The sequence below is a fragment of the Mesoplodon densirostris genome, chromosome 12 (genome assembly GCF_025265405.1).
Source record: "Mesoplodon densirostris isolate mMesDen1 chromosome 12, mMesDen1 primary haplotype, whole genome shotgun sequence".
Lineage (NCBI taxonomy): Eukaryota > Metazoa > Chordata > Mammalia > Artiodactyla > Ziphiidae > Mesoplodon > Mesoplodon densirostris.
Genome location: NC_082672.1, coordinates 78,488,486 through 78,499,610, shown reverse-complemented (window position 1 = coordinate 78,499,610; position 11,125 = coordinate 78,488,486).

The following is an 11,125-nucleotide window of genomic DNA, read 5'->3' as shown; positions in this document are numbered from 1 at the left end:
TCTGCACAGCTGCAGTGAAGTGAAGCATTGGAAATTACGGACAAGGTCTAGCATCTTGCTATGTAAACACATGGCTGTCACGATGCTGGTTTCAACAGGAAGCTGTGCTCTGCCACATCCCAGAAAACGTGTAGGGGAAACACTGGGGCAGAGGGTCTCTGCTTGGGCTCCTGAGAAACCTGGATGCCATGTGCTTACTAACATTTTCTTGGCTGCTCCAAAATAGCGCTTAAACAATTGCCTTTAGGGCTTCCCTGGTGGCACAGTGGTTGAGAGTCCGCCTGCCGAAGCAGGGGACACGGGTTCGTGCCCCGGTCCGGGAGGATCCCACATGCCGCGGAGCGGCTGGGCCCGTGGGCCGTGGCCGCTGGGCCTGCGCGTCCGGAGCCTGTGCTCTGCAATGGGAGAGGCCACAACAGTGAGAGGCCCACGTACCTCAAAAAGAAAACAAACAAAAAAACAATTGCCTTTAAAAATAAATATACCAAACAATCTCTAGGATATGCTGGTCTTTTGATATCATCATAAAAAATATTAAAAAAAATCCCACAACCCTGCTTACAATTCAGGTATTTTTAAGATTTTAATAAAATTTTTTCATCAGATAGGTGATCTGCTCAGTCAAAGAAGCTGTGCTGAGGACAAATGCCTGGGGCCTGTTCAGTAGGTCACAGGATAGATTTCTGTGAAGTTGTCTGTAATTTGCTGCCAAACTTGGCAGGGACAGAGGTGCTTGTGGACTCTTCCTCCAGGCCTTTCCATGGCAAGAAGAGAGAACCTGGGCCGCACTGAGGCTGCTGCTTCATCCCAGGCATGGTAGGACTACATCAGCCAGCCCCGGACAGTTTCATAGGCACCTAGCAGGTGGGCTTCCCAGCAAATAAGGACACAGATTGGTGAAACTGGGGGACCGTGACAGGGATGGGAAAGCCTCAATTCAAAGCACAAAAGGTATGTGTGTTATATTTCCACCAGGCTCCATGAAGAAAAGTAGGTCCAATTCTCACCTCTAAGATAAATGCCCGAGAATGAAAACTGTGCAAAGAAAGGGCTTTGTCCAAGATCTCCCACGGATTGGGCCATTGGATATGGCTGATCTCTCTGCAAGTTGGGTCTAAGGAATTCTGGAAAGGAAAAAGAAAAGGAAAGGTACCCAAAAGCTGGGTGTACTACAAGATCCTGAAACAAGAATAAAGAAAATTCCTTCTCACAATGTCAACGTGGTGGAGGCCATTTGCTCAGAGTGATCTGTGGGAACGTCTCTCTATTTTTCAGGGAAGTCTGTCTGCTGATGTGATGAGATGGCTGGACCCTGGGATGAAGATGCCTTGCCAGGAGTTCACTTGGTTCTTTATTCTGCTTTCCTGATCCTTGGATCACTGGGGAGGTTAGGCGGCAAAAGAAGGACCAACCAGTTGCTTCTGGTGCTCAGTCTCTCTCTCCTCCTGTGAAGGGGAGGGTCAGGAGACAACAACCAGGTGGAATCCGTGGACCATCCCCATCGCCCATCTCCTCAGGTTCACTCTCTCTCTCTCTCTCTCTGTATATATATGAACATGGTATGCTTTAGTAACCTGATAATATTCTGTAAGCAAAACGTACTTTGATGTAAACCCTGGGATCTCATTCTGTCAGGTGCCCTTGTGTTGAACCAAACCCAGTCTTGTGCCCCGGGGAAGCAGTTGGCAGTTCTCCCTCAGCATCCTTCTGTATGGAAGGGGAGTGGTCTTCTGGATACCCATGTCTCTCTGCTTGATTCTGCAGATCTGTCCTTCATTCATCCCAAATACTTGCCAGTGAGTTTACCCTTCAACTTTCTACCCCATAAGCACTATTCAGTTTTCAGCAGAATAATAGGGAGCTTAGATTCTGGGGCCAAACTGTGAGGATGCATCCTGGCTCTGCCTTGTGTCATGTTGGAGGAGTTATGCATCCCAGTGTCTTTACTTGTAAAATGGAAATAATGATAGAACATGTCTCCTAGGCTTATTTTGTGGATTAAATTAATATTTATACATAAAGTATTTGCTAGCATGCAGAAAGAGCTTAAGATTATTACCAAAACCTCTGTTTTGGAAAGTCATCTTCATGGGTGATTTCTTGAAGTAGAATGATGTTCTCTTTTTGGATTCAGCCAGATCTTGGGAGAGCTTTGTATTTGTAGCACAATGTTTTGACTGTGAAAAACTGGTTTTGGTGATTGTACTTGGGCGGTAAGTATTTGTTTGTATTAGGATTCTCTAAAGAAAGAGAACCAATAGGGTGTGTGTGTGTGTGTGTGTGTGTGTGTGTGTAAATATTTTACAGAGAGAGATTTATTTTAAGAAATTGATTCATGTGATCACGGGGGCTAGTGAGTCTGAATCTGCAGAGGAGACCAGCAGCTGGAGATCCATGGAAGAGTTGATGCTACAGCCCTAGTCTGAAGGCCGTCTGGGGAAAGAACTTCCCCTCCCTTGGGGAGTCTCTTAAGGCCTTCCAGTGATTTCATAAGGCCTATCCATATTATGGAGGGTAATCTACTTTACTCAAAGTCTTACTGATTTGAATGTTAATCTCTTCCAAAAAATACATTCACCATGATATATAGACTGGTGTTTGACCAAATACTGTGCTCTAGTCAAGTTGAGACACAAATTAACCATCATATTACCCTTCAAGGAGAGACATATGTCAGACAGAGAGAGACAAAAACTGTATGATATCACTTATATGTGGAATCTAAAAAATACAACAAACTAGTGAGTATAATAAAAAAGAAGCAGATTCACAGATATAGAGAACAAGCTAGTGGTTACCAGTGGGGAGAGGGAAGGGGAGAGACAACATTGGGATGGGGAAGTGGGAGGTACAAAAAACTGGGTGTAAGACAGCCTACAAGGTTGTGTTGTATACAACACGGGAAATATAGCCAATATTTTTTTTAATAACCGTAAATGAGGTGTAACCTTTAAAAATTGTACAAAAAATAATCAGAAATATTTTTATGATCTCCTATATGTGGTATATTAAAAATAGAACAGGCTTTGTGTAAAAAGAGAGAGAGAGAGACATGAGAATTAAGTCTGTAAAGCTCAGGGAGCTGAGGAGGCCATGGGTATGGAATTCACCATGTAATGCAGCATGAGCGTTCATAAGAAGCACCTCTTGGTCTTTTGTGTCTACACAGGAGATGTTGGCTTTATCTTAGGGTCTTAGGGACACTGTGAACTACATAACTAATTGCAGTTTATGTATACATATATATGTATATATATATAAGATTCCATGCTGCACTGTGCGGCTGGCTTGTGGGATCTTAGTTCCCTGACCAGGGATTGAACCCACACCCTCAGCAGTGAAAGCACAGGGTCCTAACCACTGGACCACCAGGGAATTTCCTGCAGGTTCTATATTTGCACTGGTTGCTAGGAAGCCCAGAGCCTTTACTTGGTGTAGCTCCAGAGAAGAGTCTAGAACCTTGAGGCATACATTTTAGGTGTTAAGTTAGCCTCTATGTCACCTTGATTGTCCTTCCTCATGTTTTTTTACCTATGTATCAGTGTCTTTTCCTAGAGCATAAGTCCATTAAATTATTGTAATTCTCTTTGTTGGTCTGTCTGCTCCCAAAGATACTAAGTCACTTGAAAATGAGGACCATGCTTTCTTCACTGTTGAATCACCACCTCCTACCTCAGTATCTAAATATTTGTTGAATAAACATATTAATATATATATTTTTTATAAATCACCTCAAGTTCACTTCAGAATAAAGCACAACTTAATTACTAAATAAAATTATCTTCCAGTCTACATATAAAATTCTCTATGCATTTTAGAAATGCAATTCTAGATTTGAGAAAGAGAAAAAGATAGAGATACTAGATGATGCTAGGCATTCATCTGAAAAGTTGACACAACCTCGGAGCTGATTAAACAAAAGAACAGGAATTGAAATGCTGACCTTCACTTCTAATCTTTGACTCTCCTCTTTAGTTGAAAATTGCTTGTTAAAAGCAAGCTGGCTCCTCTTCCTGGAGTTTAGTGGTTTTGGTGAGGAGGAAACTGTAATCAGACACTTCTCAAGAGGCTCCGAGGTCAAGAGGCTCCGAGATCTCTGACATCGGTGGTTGCTTCCAGAAGAATCGTTTTCATGACGAATTGCTGTCTTTTGTAGGGGTGAGAAGTGGTTGATGCTTTGAGGGGACTGAACTCTAGTGGATTAAGCTTGCAGATGTCTTAACAGTTTAGTTGGCTTTTAGGTATCAGTGGATGAATTTACCTGTGACCAGGAAGATCTTAACACTCCCCTCGCTTGACCAAACTTCAGACAGTATTCTCTTCAACTCTAGGCCCATGACCTGCCTCTTCTTGGAGCTTTTACTTTAGAGAACTTGGAATCATTAAGTTCTCTATCTGCCTCTGTGAGATGTAGGTCTTTTAAAAAGCTTCTTGCAGGTTTTACAGTACAGGAATGTCTTTCTCAAGCACCTGGACCAAGTCTTTGAAATGTGATCTTCAAAGAAGGAAGGGCAAGGAGCCTAACTTCAGCAGAAGCCTTGCTTCAAGTGGAAAGTTACCTCCTCATAAAAAAAGGGGCAAGTTTGCATTTCTTTTGCGTAAGGCCAAACAGCAATCTGCATCCACATCCCAGCTCTATCTGAATTACAAACCAAAGTGCCATTTTTTACATTTTAGAAAGATCAGTATTTCTGAACCAGCACATTGTGTAGTGTAAAGATACAAGGAGTCCAAATGAAGAGATAATTGGTAAGCTCAGAATTAAAGAAAATTAGGTGTTCTCACCTAGCTTGGAATATTTACCACTTTCACTTTGGAATACTTTTTGTTTAAAGGGTCATGACTATTGTCTAATATGAGAAAAATCTTTTCTATAATCACTGCTGGCTGAACATGGACAGTTATTTATTTATTTTTTAATTGGAGGAAAATTGCTTTCCAATGTTGTGTTAGTTTCTGCCATACAATAAAGTGAATCAGCTACATGTATATCTATATCCCCTCCCTCTTGGACCTCCCTCCCTCCTCTCCCCCCTATCTAGGTCATCACAGAGCACCGAGCTGAGCTCCCTGTGCTATACAGCAGGTTCCCACTAGCTCTCTATTTTACACATGGTAGTGTATTTATGTCAAGCCTAATCTCCCAATTCGTCCCACCCTCCCTTTCCCTGCCATGTCCACGTGTCCATTCTCTACATCTACGTCTCTATTCCTGCCCTACAAATAGGTTTATCTGTACCATTTTTCTAGATTCCACATATGTGCATTAATATACAATATTTGTTTTTATCTTTCTGGCTTACTTCATTCTGTATGACAGACTCTAGGTCCATCCACATCTCTACAAATGACCCAATTTCATTCCTTTTTATGGCTGAGTAATATTCCATTGTATATATGTACCACATCTTCCTCATCCATTCATCAGTCATTGGACATTTATGTTGTTTCCATGTCTTGGCTACTGTAAATAGTGCTGTAATGAACATGGGGGTATATGTGTCCTTTTGCATTATGGTTTTCTCAGGGTATATGCCCAGAATTGGGATTGCTGCATCATACAGTAGTTATATTTTTAGTTTCTTAAGGAACCTCCATACTGTTCTCCATAGTGGCTGTATCAATTTACATTCTCACCAAAGTGCAAAAGAGTTCCCTTTTCTCCACAACTTCTCCAGCATTTAACGTTTGTAGATTTTTTTTTTTTTTTTTTTTTGTGGTGTGCGGGCCTCTCACCGTTGTGGCCTATCCCGTTGCAGAGCACAGGCTCTGGACACGCAGACTCAGCGGCCATGGCTTATGGACCCGGCCTCACCTCGGCATGTGGAATCCTCCTGGACCAGGGCACGAACCCGTGTCCCCTGCATCGGCAGGCAGACTCTCAACCACTGCGCCACCAGGGAAGCCCTGTAGATTTTTTTTTAAACATCTTTATTGGAGTATAATTGCTTTACAATGGTGTATTAGTTTCTTCTCTATAACAAAGTGAATCAGCTATACGTACACATATATCCCCATATCTCTTCCCTCTTGTGTCTCTCTCCCACCCTCCTTATCCCACCCATCTAGGTGATCACAAAGTACCAAGCTGATCTCCCTGTGCTATGCAGCTGCTTCCCACTCCCTGTGCTATGCAGCTGCTTCCCACTAGCTATCTATTCTACTTTTGGTAGAGTACATATGTCCATGCCACTCTCTCACTTTGTCCCATTTTACCCTTCCCCCTCCCCATGTCCTCAAGTGAATTCTCTACATCTGTGTCTTTATTCCTGTCCTGCCCCTAGGTTCAGCAGAACCTTTTTTTTTTTTTTTTTAGATTACATATATATGTGTTAGCATACGGTATTTGTTTTTCTCTTTCTGACTTCACTCTGTATGATAGACTCTAGGTCCATCCACCTAACTACAAATAACTCAATTTCATTTCTTTTTATGGCTGAGTAACATTCCATTGTATATATGTGCCACACCTTTATCCAGTCTGTTGATGGACACTTAGGTTGCTTCCATGTCCTGGCTACTGTAAATAGAGCTGCAATGAACATTGTGGGGCATGACTCTTTTTGAATTATGGTTTTCTCAGGGTATATGCCCAGTAGTGGGATTGCTGGGTCATATGGTAGTTCTATTTGTAGTTTTTTAAGGAACCTCCATACTGTTCTCCATATTGGCTGTATCAATTTACATTCCCACCAACAGTGCAAGAGAGTTCCCTTTTCTCCACACCCTTTCCAGCATTTATTGTTTGTAGATTTTTTGATAATGGCCGTTTTGACTGGTATGAGGTGACACCTCATTGTAGTTTTGATTTGCATTTCTCTAATAGTGATGTTGAGCATCTTTTCATGTGCCTCTTGGCCATCTGTATGTCTTCTTTGGTGAAATGTCTCTTTAGGTCTTTCACCCATTTTTAAATTGTGTTTTTTGGTTTTTTTTGATATTGAGCTCCATGAGCTTCTTGTAAATTTTGGAGATTAATCCTTTATCCGTTGCTTCATTTGCAAATATTTTCTCCCATTCTGAGGATTGTCTTTTCATCTTGTTTATGGTTTTCTTTGCTGTGCAGAAGCTTTTAAGTTTAATTAGGTCCCATTTGTTTACTTTTATTTCCATTTCTCTAGGAGGTGGGTCAAAGAAGATCTTGCTCTGTTTTATTTCAAAGAGTGTTTTTCCTATGTTTTCCTCTAAAAGTTTTATAGTGTCCTGTCTTACATTTAAGTCTTTAATCAATTTGGAGTTTATTTTTTGTGTATGGTGTTAGGTAGTGTTCTAATTTCATTCTTTTACATGTAGCTATCCAGTTTTCCACTTATTGAAGAGGCTGTCTTTTCTCCATTGTATGTTCTTGTCTCCTTTGTCATAGATTAGGTGATCATATGTGCATGGGTTTACCTCTGGGCTTTCTATCCTGTTCCATTGATCTATATTTCTGTCTTTGTGCCAGTAGCATACTGTCTTGATTACTGTAGCTTTGTAGTATAGTTTGAAGTCAGGTAGCCTGATTCCTCCAGCTACGTTTTTCTTTCTCAAGATTGCTCTGGCTATTTGGGGTCTTTTGTGTTTCCATACAAATTGTAAAGTTTTTTGTTCTAATTCTGTGAAGAATGTCATTGGTAATTTGATAGAGATTGCATTGAACCTGTAGATTGTTTTGTGTAGTATAGTCATTCTCACAGTATTGATTCTTCCAATCCAAGAACATGGTATATTTCTCCATCTATTTATGTCATTCATCTTTGATTTCTTTAATCAGTGTTTTATAGTTTTTTAAGTACAAATCTTTTGCCTCCTTAGGTAGGTTTATTCTTATGTATTTTATTCTTTTTGTTGTGATGGTAAATGGGATTGTTTCCTTGATTTCTCTTTCTGATTTTTTGTTGTTAGTGCATAGGAATGCCAGAGATTTCTGTGCATTAATTTTGTATCCTGCAACCTTATGAAATTCATTGATTAGTTCTAGCAGTTTTCTGGTGACATCTTTAGGATTTTCTATGTATAGTATCATGTTATTTCCAAAACAGAAAGAGCCATGACTATTGTCTAACATGAGAAAAATCATTTCTTTAATCACTGCTGGCTGCACATGGACTATTCTTGAATAATTCTTCTCATTCCAGTGGGCTTAGTTTCTTTCACTGTGACAGTGTTGAACTTTACCTGAGCTCTATAACTTTGAAAGATTGCAGTGGTTAAGAAATCCTCCACCCTTTTGTGTTCCAAAAAAAAAAAAAGTCTTACAAAATGCAAAGAACCACCCTTCTGATATTACTTAGACAAGACTCTCAGATGAACCTCTTGTCTACTTATGACAAAAGTCAGACACAGACCGTCCAAATTCCTATGCTTTGTCTCGAGATTACTAGCAGAACTGTTTGTGCCCATGGAAAATTTTGAACAAAATACTTGCTAACTTGACTAAACTTCAGTTGGGCATCTTCCTTTTCCCACGATCCTGAACTTTGGACCATCCTTGAGTTTAAACAACAATCAGGAGATTAAACAAGCAGGGAAAAATGGAACCACCTCCCCTGCCTATCTGTCCCAGAATTGTCTAGCCACTGAGAAAGACATTCCCAGTGTTACTTGGTCCCACTGTCCCCTCTTCCTACTCTCCCACCCAGTTCCTTCTTGTCTTGCTGACTCACCCCTTCCTGCTTGCCATCTGGGATGTTCTGGATCTCACAGTTGGAGTGTTCTCCCTACTGCAACAGTCCCTCTTCCCTATTGCAGTAGTCTTTTCAAATAAAGGTTCTCCTTATCTAAGTCTGGATTTGATTTTTGACACTCAGAAGAAGATAGCCATTTTCATTGGTCACCAAAATTTCTTCAGTCTCTATGTTCTTCTGGTTCTCTGTTCTTATTAAACCTCTTTTCTGTTGTAATATCCCAGTTACAGATAACTACAGAAACTTCTCAGGGGCAAGATGATTTTTTCATCATGTGAAACTCTGTGTAGATTGACATGCTGGAGACATGTTTGTCTCATATTCTCCAATGAAGTGCTACAACATTGTATAATTTCTTGAATTGATTTTGACATCAATAACTCTGGAAAACTAAAACTAATAAAGTTTTTGTAAGAAGCTGAGTGATTCAAAATTTACAAGCTGAATTTTTTGAAGTAGTGGGTTTTTGATTACGTCTTTTTTAAAAAAAGTTCTTGCGGCTATATATTTTTACCAAGTGTCTGAATCCAACCTGAAAATTCAGGTTGGCTTCTCTCTTCCATCTCCTGTTGCATGTGTGCAGGTAATAACAAAACTGGGTAAAACTTAAGTACATTTCAAGTGGGTTTGAGAAGTAAAGCAGGTCCAAATAGAACCACACAATGGACTCTAGATCCAAATCTGTTCAAAATCACATGTTATTTTGGATAAGCCATACTTTTCTGCCACAATAAGCTCCAGCCTCAGCACCCCCATGACAGCTAATGCATGTTTTCAGTTTTCTGCCTCTATGATTCACCTGAAAAACATTTCCATGGAACTTGTTGTTATTTGATTTGGGGATTTAATAATGTAGAAGGAACAAGTGGAAATACCGTGGCATCAGGGGAATGGCCCCAAAGTAGAAGTCAGAAGACCTGGGCTCTAATAGTGGGTCTGCCATTTATTTATGGTGATCTTAGGTAGCTCACTTAGCCTCTTCTGATCCCCATCTTTAGGGAAATTAATTCATGCCCCATGTGGTAATCTTAAGGACAAAAAGACAGTATAGGGTAATAAGAGCTTCTTAATATTTAAATAATATTAATACTTGTTTCACATATGTATCTCATATCTTCAGTATATTGTGAGCTACCTAAAACAGAGGTCTTATAGAAGTACGCACATAATAATTGTTCAGTAAACTCTTTTGGATGTGTGATGATATATATGACTATAAGAAATTTTAAAATAAATTCCACAAATAATTAGACAAATACTTATTGTGTGCATATTATTGTGGTAGGTCCCTTATAGATGCAAAAATGGATCAGATGTGAATCCTGCCCTGCAGGCACTTACAGTCCATCAGAGGGTATCAGAAATGTGTATAAGTAACAAGATAGAAGATTTTAAAAATCCTAGGAGAGGTACAGAAGCAGTGCTATAAGAGTTCAAAGGAGAATTTATTTTCTAGCTTGGAAAATCATGAATAACATCGTGAAAAAGAAATATGGCCTTATCCTGAAGCATAAGGAAAATCCGGTCATGCAGAAGGGGAGACCTTCCAGTCCAAGGGCACAAAGACCCTGTCAGGTTCTGAGTTGGCTCAGAGGGATGGTCCCAGCACTATCTGGGTGACAGCTGCACCCACTTTGGCAGAGTACGTGTGTAAGTGCAGTGGAAACTTCAAAGGCATGTACTAGAAGAAGGCTGCCTTAAAATGATGATTCCTTGATACTTACTGACCTGCATTTTTTTCTTACAGATTAAAAAACAAACGGAAAACACCACTACAACTCGGCATCTTTCTCAGAGTAAATTTACGTTAACATTTTTAAGTATGCAAGTTTTGGTTAGCTTTCATATATTAATCTAATATTTAGAGTTATTAGAACTAGAGAAAAATGGCAAAAAGTATAAGTTTTTGTTTTATGGCCATGAATATTATGGTTTTAGAAGAAATATTACTATAATATATTGAATTTATGTCTTTAAACATAAAGAATTTGTTTTCAAACATATGCCTATTGTGTTTTTTTTTTCTTTCATCAAGATTTTACAGTTTGAAATGGGGAACTGTATGTATGATTTTCACTCCCTCTACAGGGTACTGAGATGGAGCTGAGCATTATGGATTTTATATACATATATATGCATATGTATATGTGTGTCTATGTATATGTATACATAGACACACATGAATATATGTGTGTATTTATATATAATAGAGAAAGAGAGAAAGTGAGAGAAATTTACTAAATATTATCCTGCCACTGGAAAGTCATCTGATAAATTTAATAGGCATTAAGTATTACAATTACATTATAATTAGCATCAAGTTTATTTTTATTGAAAAACCAGTCCTTCATTATGTTGTATTCTTTTTTGCATAATGATGTCACTTTTATTTTTAAAATCTGATTAAAAATATACTTCTCACGTCTTTACATGAAGCACAGGAAGGGTATCTGACAGGA